A 10,056-nucleotide genomic window follows, 5' to 3' on the forward strand; every position below is an offset into this window, starting at 1 on the left:
GGAGCATCAGTTACAGCACTACGGCCATGTGGCGTGATTACCCGAGGGTGATCCGGTTCGCAGGACCCTCATTGTTGATGACCATGCCAAAGGTGGACAGCCACATAACACCTGGCTGCAGCAGATAGAGGGTCATTTCTGGAGGGTGGGACTGGACCACAGTCTGCCTAGGGGGTTGCCAACCAGGGACTCGAGCCGTTTCATCATGTGGTAGGTACGGCACAGCGCTGTGCCAGTGCATGCTCCCCCAACCTGACCTGATGCTCTGTTCAGTCAATTTCTTTTTGAAAAGACATGTCGAAGACTTCACCAAATAGTGCTCTAGAATTTTCCTTTCTGTACATGCAAAGAAAACTATAAAGACAGTCATTTTTAGGAAAATAAAGACAGGGGTGCCCCATATGGAAATGCTGTAAATGGCGATCTACAAACACTTAGAGAGGGGAAGTTGATAACCAGTTAACAATTCAATGAAAGTGCTTTAGGTCCAGTATTAATTATAAAAAGGCCATCTTGGGTAAATTGAATGACTTTAGCACAGCCACATACTCCATAGGTTTTACTTACAGTTGTGCTTGAAAGTTTGTGAACTCTTTAGAATTTTCTATATTTCTACATAAATATGACCTAAAACATCATCAGATTTTCACTCAAGTCCTAAAAGTAGATAAAGAGAAACCAGTTAAACAAATGAGACAAAAATATTATACTTGGTCATTTATTTATTGAGGAAAATGATCGAATATTACATATTTGTGAGTGACAATAGTATGTGAACCTTTGCTTTCAGTATCTGGTGTGACCCCCCCAATAACTACAACTAAACGTTTCCGGTAACTTCTGATCATTCCTGCACACTGGTTTGGAGGAATTTGAGCCCATTCCTCCGTACAGAACAGCTTCATCTCTGGGATGTTGGTGGGTTTCCTCACATGAACTGCTCACTTCAGGTCCTTCCACGACATTTTGATCAGATTAAGGTCAGGACTTTGACTTGGCCATTCCAGAACATTCACTTTATTCTTCTTTAACCATTCTTTGGTAGAACGACTTGTGTGCTTTGGGTCGTTGTCTTGCTGCATGACCCACCTTCTCTTGAGACTCAGTTCATGGACAGATGTCCTGACATTTTCCTTTAGAATTCTCTGATATAATTCAGAATTCATTGTTCCACCAATGAAGGCAAGCCGTCCTGGCTCAGATGCAGCAAAACAGGCCCAAACCCTGATACGACCACCACCATGTTTCACAGATGGGATAAGGTTCTGATGCTGGAATGCAGTGTTTTCCTTTCTCCAAACATAACGCTTTTCAGTTAAACCAAAAAGTTCTATTTTGGTCTCATTCGTCTACAGAACATTCTTCCAATAGCCTTCTGGTTTGTCCATGTGATCTTCAGTAAACTGCAGACGAGCAGCAATGTTCTTTTTGGAGAGCAGTGGCTTTCTCCTTGCAACCCTGCCATGCACACCATTGTTGTTCAGTGTTCTCCTGATGGTGGACTCATGAACATGAACATTAGCCAACGTGAGAGAGGACTTCAGTTACTTAGAAGTTACCCTGGGGTCCTTTGTGACCTCGCCGACTATTACACGTGTGCCTTGCTCTTGGAGTGATCTTTGTTGGTCGACCACTCCTGGGGAGGGTAACAATGGTCTTGAATCTCCTCCATTTGTACACAATCTGTCTGACTGTGGATTGGTGGAGTCCAAACTCTTTAGAGATGGTTTTGTAACCTTTAACAGCCTGATGAGCATCAACGACTCTTTATCTGAGGTCCTCAGAAATCTCCTTTGTTGGTGCCATGGTACACTTCCACAAACATGTGTTGTGAAGAGCAGACTTTGATAGATCCTGTTCTTTAAATACCACAGGGTGCCCACTCACACCTGACTGGCATCTCATTGATTGAAAACACCGGACACCTCACCTTCAAGCTAACTGATCATCCTAGAGGTTCACATACTTTTGCCACTCACAAATATGTAATATTCGAACATTTTCCTCAATAAATAAATGACCAAGTATAATATTTGTGTCTCATTTGTTTAACTGGTTTCTCTTTATCTACTTTTAGGACTTGACTGAAAATCTGATGATGTTTTAGGTCATATTTATGCAGAAATATAGAAATTCTAAAGGGTTCACAAACTTTCAAACACAACTGTATCTGTTCTGCTGAACATTCTTTCTTTTGGCTTAATCTGCATCTTCAGCAGCGTGAGTGCCCAGGACAAGTCAAACTGCAGCATCTGATTAAAGCAGCAAGTCGGGTCGTTGGGTGGAACACAAAAGTCAAAGCCACAGGCTTATGTAAGCCCCATCGAGTTCTCCGCAATCCCACACACACCCACAGTACATCCATCCATTATGCAACCTGCTATATCCTAACTACAGGGATCTGCTGGAGCCAATCCCAGCAAACATAGGGTGCAAGGCAGGAAACCAACCCCGGGCTGGGTGCCAGCTTACACACACAGGACAATTTAGGATCACCAATGCACCTAACCTGCATGTCTTTGGACTGTGGGAGGAAACCCACACAGACAACATGCAAACTCCATGCAGGGAGGACCCGGGAAGTGAACCCGGGTCTCCAAACTGCGAGGCAGCAGTGCTACCCGCTGCGCCACCGTGCCGCCCTCTCACACTACATTGTAAATTTCCTTGACACCCAGTCAGATTCTTACAACGTTGAATAAAAACTTCTTAATATGAGAGATCAGTTGTACCTTCAGCAATTAATAAGAACAGGCAACTGGAATACCCTGACATGGCAGATTCGTAAGTGCAGCTCTGCAGTTAGATGTAAAGCTTTTTAGTATTTCTGTTTATTATATTCATGCATGTTGTTTTTCAGATTTATGGGGTTTCTTATACTCCACCCTTGTGTCTTAATAAAAGCTATATGTCAATGTAACCTTATTGTTAATGAGCAAACCAAATAAGTTTCCCTACATAGGATAATAAAGTTAAATTTGAATTTGGTAAAAGATTCCCACATTGAAGTCATTTCAATTGACACTTAAGAAACCACAGTCAAAAGAGGCCTCACTGTTGCACTGAGTGTGGTAAACACTTCTCACAATCGTTTCTCAGACCGCAGGAGTCTTAATGGCCACAATGACAATTCACAATGGAGAAACCCTTGGTGGGTGCAAAAAAAAAAAAGAAATAGAAATGGAAGGATTGAAACACAACTCTCCTAACTACTCCAATCTTCAAGAATGCCACCACGTGGTGGGTTCTGTTGTATAAGAGAGGTAAAGTAACTTGACAAGGTAAAAAATACATTTTTTATTAAGTAAAGGAATCAAAAAAACTCCTCCATCCTGGCCACATCTCCCAAGATAAAAAGGTGCCCCTCTTGACTGTCTCGGTGAAGGTGGTGGGGACAGTTTGACTGTATAACCCATCTGTCATTAAAACTATTACCCCCTGCTGCTAGTCAAAAGCACAACAACGAAAAAGAGGATGAGCAGGAAATTAAAATGGAAAAGAAAAAGAAGACATGAATGTTACACATTTATTAAATTATACTGCTCAAAAAAATGAGAGGATTGCTTTTGAATGAGAGTATAGGATCAAGTCAATGAAACTTGTGGGCTGTTGATCTGGTCAGTTTAGTAGCAGAGGGGCTTGTCCATCAGTTTAATGAAATGAACAAGAGGGGCAACAAAGAGACGACCCCCAAAACAGGAATGAATGGTTTCAAAGCTGGAGGGAGGCCACTGACATTTTTCCCGCCTCATCTGTTTTGTCACTCGTTTTGTATTTGGCTACGGTCAGTGTCACTACTGGTAGCATGAGGCCATACCTGGACCCTACAGAGTTTGGTGGCACAGGTAGTCCAACTTCTCCAATATGTGCCTCCCATTGCCAGAAGGTCTATTGTGTCTCCCAGCACAGTCTCAACGGCATGATGGAGGAGATTCTAGGAGACAGACAGGCAGTTACTCGAGGAGAGCTGGACAGGGCCCCTTGTAGAAGGTCCTTAACGCATCAGTAGGACCCACCGCCATCTGCTCCTTTGGGCAAAGAGGAACAGGATGAGCACTGCTAGAGCCTACAAAATGTACTCCAGCAGGCAGGCAGAACATTCTGACCAAACAATCAGAAACAGACTTCATGAGGGTTTCCTGAAGGCCGGACATCCTCTAGTGGGCACTGTGGAGCTCGATTGGCATTTGCCATAGAATACCAGAATTGGCAGGTCCACCACTGGCAGGCACCCTGTGCTTTTCACAAATGAGAGCAGGTTCACCCTGAGCACATGTGACATACGTGAAAGGGTCTGGACAAGCCGTGGAGAACGTTATGCTGCCTGGAACATCGTTCAGCTTGACCGCTTTGGTGTTGGGTCACTGTTGGTATTTCTGTGGAGCCATATCCATGGTGGAACAAACAGACCTCTACAGGTTACACAACGGCACTTTGACTGCCATTGGGTATCGGGGTGAAATCCTTGGACCCCCTTGTCAGACCCTACGCTGGTGCAGTGGCTCCTGGGTTCCTCCTGGTGCACCAAAAAGCCCGGCCTCACGTGACGAGAGGAATTGATCCCATTGACTGGCCCCCATGCTCACTCGCCTGACCTCAATCCAATAGAACATTTCTGGGTGGGACATTATGTTTGGGTCCATCCAACACCTCAGCCTGTCCAGGAGCTCAGTGATGTCCTGGTCCAAATCTGGGAGGAGATCCCTAAGGATACCATCCGTCGTCTCCTTAGGACATTGTCAGGCAGGCATACAAGAACATGGGAGTCATACAAACTACTGAGTACGATTTGGAGATGCTGCAGTCAAATGTCTTTAAAACGGACGAGCCTACCACATCTTAATTTGTTCCCTTTGATTTTCGGGGTGTCTTTGAATTAGGGTAGGTTCATCATATTCATTTCCATCACATGATGTGCCATCCTTTCATTCCTAACACATTACCATATCAGTCCATAGCAGTAGAGATTTTTGTTTTTCCCATTGAGATCTGATGTGTTTTGAAAGTGTCCCTTTAATTTATTTGAGCAGTTTATATACTGTATATGTATATTATACGGTTGTGCCCATAAGCTTACATACCCTGGCAGAATTTGTAAGATGTGTGCCGTACTTTAAAGAAAAGATGACTGATCAGGCAAAACACATTTCATTTACTTTAAATGGAATCCAAATGAAACTGTAAGGCAGCACAGAGCAGCACAACCATTAAACAAAACATAGTGATGAGGAAAATAATCAGATGGCCCCTGTTCAAAAGTTTGCATACCCTTAGTTTTTAAGACTGTGTGATGCCCCCTTTAGCATCAATGATGGCATGCAGTCTTTTGTTATAGTTGTGTAGGAGGCCCTCATTTTTCTCAGGTGGTAGAGCTGCCCATTTTCCGCAGGTCCTGTAAATTCTGGACTTGTTTTGCATGAACTGAGATCGCCCCAAAGTTGCTCAGTGATACTGAGGTCAGGAGACTGTGATGGCCGCTCCAACACCTTCACTTTTTTTCTTTTGTTTGCCACTGAAGGGTCGACTTGGCCTCGTGTTTTTTTGATCATTGTCATTTTGGAAGATCCAAGTGCGTCCCATGTGCAGCTTACAGACTGATGAATGCAAGTTGTCCCCCAGTATTTTCCGGAAACATGCTGCATTCATCTTGCCGTCCATTTGCACTAAGCTACTTGTGCTGCTGTAGCTCACACATCCCCAGAACATCAGGGACCCACAGTAGGGATGGTGAACTTTTCATCATGGGCCTTGTGTTTATGCCTGTGACCGTAAAGTTCAGTTTTGGTCTCATCAATCAAAAGGACTTTGTTCCAGAAGTTTTGAGGCTTGTCGAGATGCTGGTTGGCATATTGTAAGCGGGCTGTTTGTTGGCGTTGGCACAGTGAAGGCTTTTTTCTTGCAACTCAACTCTGCAGCCCACTTTTCTTCAAGTACCTCCTTATTGTGCATTTGAAACAGCAACACCTCACGTTTGTAGAGAAGCCCGTATCTCAGCTGAAGTGGCTTAAGGGTTTTTCTTAGCATCTCAATAAATGATCCTGGCAGTTGTAGCTGAAATCTCAGTTGGTCTACCTGACCACAAGTCTGATTGATATCTGGAGATATGTGGGCTGACCTCACTTTACAAAAGTGAATTCTTCAAAAGATCTTAAACTTCATCAGGCAACCCATCTCAACACATCATAACCCTAACACATAAAAAATGCATTCTGTGACACGTTATTTTTGCTGATATTTTGTGTTCTTTTTAATTATTTTCAGTTCTTTTATGTACAGTGCATCCCGAAAGCATTCACAGCGCATCACTTTTTCCACATTTTGTTATGTTACAGCCTTATTCCAAAATGGATTAAATTCATTTTTTTCCTCTGAATTCTACACACAACACCCCATAATGACAACATGAAAAATGTTTACTTGCGATTTTTGCAAATTTATTAAAAATAAAAAAATTGAGAAAGCACCTGTACATAAGTATTCACAGCCTTTGCCATGAAGCTCCAAATTGAGCTCAGGTTCATCCTGTTTCCCCTGATCATCCTTGAGATGTTTCTGCAGCTTCATTGGAGTCCACCTGTGGTAAATTCAGTTGATGTGACATGATTTGGAAAGGCACACACCTGTCTATAGAAGGTCCCACAGTTGACAGTTCATGTCAGAGCACAAACCAAGCATGAAGTCAAAGGAAATGTCTGTAGACCTCCGAGACAGGATTGTCTCGAGGTACAAATCTAGAGAAGGTTACAGAAACATTTCTGCTGCTTTGAAGGTCCCAATGAGCACAGTGGCCTCCATCATCCGTAAGTGGAAGAAGTTCGAAACCACCAGGACTCTTCCTAGAGCTGGCCGGCCATCTAAACGGAGCGATCGGGGGAGAAAGGCCTTAGTCAGGGAGGTGGCCAGGAACCCAATGGTCACTGTGTCAGAGCTCCAGAGTTCCTCTGTGGAGAGAGAACCTTCCAGAAGGACAACCATCTCTGCAGCAATCCACCAATCAGGCCTGTATGGTAGAGTGGCCAGACAGAAGCCACTCCTTAGTAAAAGGCACATGGCAGCCCGCCTGGAGTTTGCCAAAAGGCACCTGAAGTTCTCTCAGACCATGAGAAACAAAATTCTCTGGTCTGATGAGACAAAGATTGAACTCTTTAATGTGAATGCCAGGCGTCACATTTGGAGGAAACCAGGCACTGCTCATCATCAGGCCAATACCATCCCTACAGTGAAGCATGGTGGTGGCAGCATCATGTTGTGGGGGGCAGGAACTGGGAGACTAGTCAGGATAAAGAGAAAGATGACTGCAGCAATGTACAGAAACATCCTGGATGAAAACCTGCTCCAGAGCGCTCTTGACCTCAGACTGGGGCGACGGTTCATCTTTCAGCAGGACAACGACCCTAAGCACACAGCCAAGATATCAGAGTGGCTTCAGGACAACTCTGTGAATGTCCTTGAGTGGCCCAGACTTGAATCCGATTGAACATCTCTGGAGAGATCTTAAAATGGCTGTGCACCGACGCTTCCCATCCAACCTGATGGAGCTTGAGAGGTGCTGCAAAGAGGAATGGGCCAAACTGGCCAAGGATAGGTGTGCCAAGCTTGTGGCATCATATTCAAAAAGACTTGAGGCTGGAATTGCTGCCAAAGGTGCATCGACAAAGTATTGAGCAAAGGCTGTGAATACTTATGGACATGGGATTTCTCAGTTTTTTTTATTTTTAATAAATTTGCAAAAACCACCAGTAAACTTTTTTCATGTTGTCATTATGGGGTGTTGTGTGTAGAATTCTGAGGAAAAAATTGAATTTAATCCATTTTGGAATAAGGCTGTGACATAACAAAATGTGGAAAAAGTGATGAGCTGTGAATACTTTCCGGATGCTCTGTATTTCCATATTCATCTATTTGTTAAAACTTGCCTGAAGTATCCCTCTGTAAGTTAGAAGCATATGGCGTTCTGAGGCACAATCCTTAGGAAGCTTCCTGTCGGAGCCCCCAGAGGTCATTAGCTTTACATTTGTTTTGAATTGTCATTCCATAGAAACAAATATACTTTTAAGTTTAAGGTTTTCAGCATCACCCGATTGCTTTAATGTCACAATGCAGTAGTTTTCTTGTTTCTGACGCCTCTTCATTTGGTACTTTTGCTGTGGAACTGATGACAGAATGGCAATTAGGTCACTTGTGACGCTCGGCCACATTGCTGACCTTTCATGTCTGTTCACCTTGGTCTTGTAAAGTTCACTAAATCAGTAATGACGCTCAGTTTAGACTTGCCAGTGGAGTTAAACTGTGTCAGAACTTGGGAAGTGGCACCTAATGAGCACAGGGCAATGGGCGATGCCACATACAGCCTCTAGTGTGTACGTAAAATGGTCATGAGTGGGATTGTTCAGATGGCTCTATGGGGACCGGAAAAAAGGGCATCATAATTTGTTGTGCTCACACCAAAAAGTGGCACTAAACATGGCCATGACCTGCTTTCTGTTCTGTCTTCTAAGCCAGGGGTCTCCAGCTCCAATCCTGGAGAACCACCATACTGCAGGTTCTCATTCTAACCCTTTTTTGAATGAGTGCTCTGTTTTTGGTGCTAATGAACTTCTTTTCCATTCATTTAAATTGACTTCTCTTTTAAGATTTGTTCCCCTGAATTTCTTTTCATCGTTCCTCTGAATTGCTTCATTTTTATCCTTAAGTGGCACCCAAACAGAAATGAAATATGAAGTGAGGGAGCCAAGAGGAGACCAACTAAGTCAGGGCCTCAAACTCCAACCAGTTGCTTAATTAGGCGTTGAGTCCTGTTTATTCATTAAACCCGTTCTTTAATTTTGTGGCTTATTGCTGCTCTCATTGTGCGATAGCAGACATTTCCGAAATTGTTCATTTTCTCTTTTCATAAGAGCGCCGTTCAGATGTTTTGTGGACCTGAGCAGATTGACATTCCTGAGACCTTCACCTTTCTCTATTTTCAGATATTGTATGATGGTCACCAGTTGTTTTTGGCTCATTTTGTATCTCATTTATTGTTTGGCATTATTAAGGAAAAAGACACGATGAAGGGGTCTGAGTCTTCAAGAGCAAATCAATTAAAAGGAATGTAAAAGGAGTTAGATAGGAGCAAAAACAGGTCACTAATTAAGAAAAAGGGGTAGAATGAAAACCTGCAACTACGGTGGTCCTCCGGGACTGGAATTGGCGACCCCTGTTCTAAGTGAATGAAAACAGCAACGTTTTCCATCTGTCATAGTGTGATTAGGTTTCCTTTTAAGGTGGACTGGCATTTCCTAAATTGGCCCTAGTGTGTTAATTAGGAGCAAAAACAGGTCACTAATTAAGAAAAAGGGGTAGAATGAAAACCTGCAACTACGGTGGTCCTCTGGGACTGGAGTTAGTGACCCCTGTTCTAAGTGAATGAGAACAACAACGTTTTTTATCTGTCTTAGTGTGACGGGGTTTTCTTTTAAGGTGGACTGGCATTTCCTAAATTGGCCCTAGTGTGTTAATTAGGAGCAAAAACAGGTCACTAATTAAGAAAAAGGGGTAGAATGAAAACCTGCAACTACGGTGGTCCTCCGGGACTGGAATTGGCGACCCCTGTTCTCAGTGAATGAGAACAGCAACGTTTTCCATCTGTCATAATGTGAAGGGGTTTACTTTTAAGGTGGACTGGCATTTCCTAAATTGTCCCTAGTGTGTTAATTAGGAGCAAAAACAGGTCACTAATTAAGAAAAGGGAATAGAATGAAAACCTGCAACTACATTGTGAGTGGGAAAAAAAAAAACACACCAAAATGTTTTTCATCACATCTTCAACAATAGTCGGCTGATTGACTTAATGTTTGATACAAAGTGTATGTAATATGTTTTCCAACAACAGTTGTATTAATTACTCACATCAAACAAACAACATCGCTGCACTAGCTTATTGAACTTAAGTCTTCGTGTTTTGACATAAATAAAATGAGATTACCTTTTCATTCAAAGTTATCAACAAGATGTGGAACAGTAATTTTAATAAGTGTTTTATGATTTATTAAAGAAGTTGTTCAAAGTGCTTTC

Source organism: Polypterus senegalus, chromosome 4 (genome assembly GCF_016835505.1).
Source record: "Polypterus senegalus isolate Bchr_013 chromosome 4, ASM1683550v1, whole genome shotgun sequence".
Taxonomy (NCBI): Eukaryota; Metazoa; Chordata; class Cladistia; order Polypteriformes; family Polypteridae; genus Polypterus; species Polypterus senegalus.